General features: G+C 44.8%; 1 non-coding gene across 1 annotated transcript; it reads right to left on the bottom strand.

The window, feature by feature from the left end:
* Positions 1-2,335: 2,335 nt before the first annotated feature.
* Positions 2,336-2,418, bottom strand: TRNAA-UGC (transfer RNA alanine (anticodon UGC)). The gene has a single exon. It is a non-coding gene; the product is annotated as a tRNA-Ala (tRNA).
* Between the last annotated feature and the right edge of the window lie 1,235 nt (positions 2,419-3,653).

Raw genomic sequence — 3,653 nt, 5'->3', positions numbered from 1 at the left:
TTGGCGGTTTGAATCTCCGCAATGGGCTAAGCTCCTGTTGCTCGGTACCAGCTCCTGCCAACCTAGCAGTTCGGAAGCACGTCAGAATGCAAGTTGATAAATAGGTACCGCTACAGCGGGATGGTAAACGGCGTTTTCGTGCGCTACTCTGGTTCGCCAGAAACGGCTTTGTCATGCTGGCCACATGACCTGGAAGCTGTACGCCGGCTCCTTCAGCCAATAACGCGAGATGAGCACCGCAACCCCAGTGTCGGTCACGACTGGACCTAATGGTCAGGGGTCCCTTTACCTTTACCTTACATTGATTATTGCTTCATTTTATGGATCAATAGTCTCATTAGACAGTAAAATTCGTGTTAGATTGCTTTTGGGGGGGCGGTTCATCGTCTGGAACAGATTAATCCACTTTCCATTATTTTCAATGCGAAAGTTCGCTTCAGTTTAAGTACGCTTCAGTTTAAGTATGGAATGTAATGTATGTACTTGTTACCATTCTACTACTTATGCCTGTACCAGCACCAGCCCAAAAGATTCTTCTGTGTGAGGCAAAAGATAATATGGCACCCTCGATCTGATGTACAGAATCTGACTGGACCAGAGCACTGTTGGGGCACCTGAGGGCAGCAGACTAGATTAGGGGGCTCAGAGCATGTTAGCTTAAGGGACTCGGGGAGAATGGTGTGGGGAACTGCTGCCATCTGCCACCTGAAACTGCCACCTCACTCTAATATTAAACAGGGCAATCTGAGGATAGGGCAGGTCCCAGCCTCACTCTTCTCTTTTACAGCCCTTCTAAACACACACACACAGCCATGCACAGACACACACACATCCACAAAGTCTTTTTCATCACAGCATGAGCTTTCCTTTGTTTTCTGCTATCAGTTCAATCATCCCATCCCAATCTTTTTTTTTGTTACTCTTTTATCCTTCCTTGTCCTTTCCTGTCACTTTAGAACACAATTTGTCTTACTAAGATTGTATACCTTGTGTGCAAGGACAGTGTCATAACTGTGTCTTTGGCTGATGCAAAAGAAATAAAGAAATAATCGTTGCCTACTGCTACTACTCCTGCTGCTGTTGTGCTATTGAACTGCAACCTAGCAGTTCAATAGCACAACAAGTACAAGTAGATAAATAGGTCCCGCTCTGGCGGGAAGGTAAACGGAATTTCCGTGCGCTGCTCTGGTTTCCCAGAAACGGCTTAGACAAATGCCAGCTTCCTCAGCCAGTAAAGCGAGATGAGTGCTGCAATCCCAGAGTCATCCGCGACTGGACCTAACGGTCTTTATGCAAGTCCAAAATCTCCTCAAATATTATTTCAGAGTGCTAAACCACTGTTTTCAGACAGAAGCCTTCTTAATCACTATTTGAACAGAATTTTACAGCCAATTGTAACCTAGCAGTCAAGTCCTTCCCCCACAGCAAATCAAATTTGTTATACAGTATGAAATTTCCAAATGTCTATTTCACACACCTGGACTTTTCTTCTCTATAACACAGCTTAATAGATAAAGATATGTTTATGAAATGACAATTTATCTGATACAAATCACTGAAGTTGAAAATTGACTTGGACGTAAGTCAGTTGGAATGTCACATGGCAGAGAAGGCTACTTATTAAATCCTGGACTGTATTAGCAACTTGAATGTCAATTTAAAATTCGCTTTTCAGAAAGAACTCTTTGGTTGAAGCTGATTTTAGCTTCATTTGGATAATGTTGTATTAATGTTAAGTGTAGGAGAGCGTAGGAAGTGTTAGGAGTCTACATTCCTGGCTTGATAACACAGTAAGCATACATACGTAATTAAAAAGGAGGATTTATTGCAAAAAAACAAGCAGTTATCTCCAGATGGCGCTAGCAAGCCACTGACCCCCATCACTCGGCTGAGCCTTCTGTGTTCTTCCTGTGTTGACAGGAGAGATTCAACCTTCAACCTTTACATTTCTTATTTTGCTTCCTGTCTAGCAGCCTTCCTATACGCCTGCACCTTGAACTTATTTGGTCAGCTGCAGACCCTTCTCGTTCAGAAAAACTGTTTCTGTGGCTTTCTGCACCTGTTTGGGCTTCCAGGGAGCTTTGGCTGTGTTCCAGCCTGCTCAGCCGTCCATCCAAAGTCAAGGGGAGTCGATGCTGGCAGCTGCGGGCTCTCCTGTGCTGGCATGAAAGCCCAGCTTCCCTGTTCCTGACTGCATTCTGCAGCCAGCTGCAAGGTTACACTTGGAGCTGGTGTGTTCATGACAAGAAGTGGTCTTCTACCGAACCATATCCTTGCCACATCTAGCTCAGTACTGTCTACAATGGTTGGTAGTGGCTCTTCAGGCTTCACATTCTCAGGCCTCCCTGGAAATGCCAAGGATTGAACTTGGGTCCTTCTGCATGCAAAGCAGATGCTCTACCACTGAGCTATGGCCTGTCTCTTTTTTAAAAAAGGGGCAAGGTCAGGGATTATGGAAGTTGTAAACCAGCAACATCTGGAGGGCTACAGGTTCTCTCTGCTTTAAGACATCAGAATGAGTGCTGTGTGCAATGGTGAGGCAAATTCTAGGACCAGTGGGAGACTTCAAGAGGGATGTTTTCTTGTCCTCTGACTGCTGGGGAAACAGATTAAGACAGAGGTTGGCATAGCTATGGAGAGAGGTCTTAGGTCAGTGGTAGAGCATCTGCTTTATATGCACAAGGTCCCAGGTTCAATTCTGAACATCTTCAGGTAGGGCTCAAACTAAGAGAACCATACTCGAAATCCTAGACAGCTGTTGCTCTGTCATGGAAGCTTTAGTTGAGATTCCAGCACTGGACTAGATGACCCTTGGGGTGCCTCCCAACTCTACAATTCTATGATTCTGTTGTTCAGTGGAGGCAGTATGGAGCTAGGTAGACCAATGGTAGCATACTATGTCAGAAGATACCACAGAGCAATGGAGGGGCTCTTTCGGTGGGTGGTTATTTTGGCTGCCAGCCACCTCCTGAGTAATATGAATGAGTGGACAGTAAATTTATGCTGGAACAAATAAACTTTCAAAACAGGTTAACTAATAGAGCCATGTCCCTTATTTCAATAAATACATTGTGTCTCATCTCTTCATCCTGGATGTGGGGAGATGGCATCATACAGGAGCACAGCAAATATACTTATTGTTCAGTAAGCAAGTTAGGCAAAGTGAGACCCTGATAGTGAATATAAATTGTTTTCAGGGCCCTATCTGTTGCAAAAAGAGGCAGAAGCCTGAGCTGAGTGTTGGAGAGTCATTTTTAACACAGGGAGCAGCACTCAGATGCTGCAAAATGTGCTAAGAACATGCCTGAGAATTTTAAAAAACAACAACTATGTAATGGGGATGTTATTGGAAAGCAATTGAAATTAACAAATGATTGTTGTTGTTGTTGTTTAGTCGTTTAGTCGTGTCCGACTCTTCGTGACCCCATGGACCATAGCACGCCAGGCACTCCTGTCTTGCACTGCCTCCCGTAGTTTGGTCAAACTCATGTTCGTAGCTTCGAGAACACTGTCCAACCATCTTGTCCTCTGTCGTCCCCTTCTCCTAGTGCCCTCAATCTTTCCCAACATCAGGGTCTTTTCCAAGGATTCTTCTCTTCTCATGAGGTGGCCAAAGTATTGGAGCCTCAGCTTCACGATCTGTCCTTCCAGGG

Source organism: Zootoca vivipara, chromosome 6, assembly GCF_963506605.1.
Source record: "Zootoca vivipara chromosome 6, rZooViv1.1, whole genome shotgun sequence".
In the NCBI taxonomy this organism is placed as follows: Eukaryota; Metazoa; Chordata; class Lepidosauria; order Squamata; family Lacertidae; genus Zootoca; species Zootoca vivipara.
This window is presented reverse-complemented; position numbering and strand designations above follow the sequence as displayed.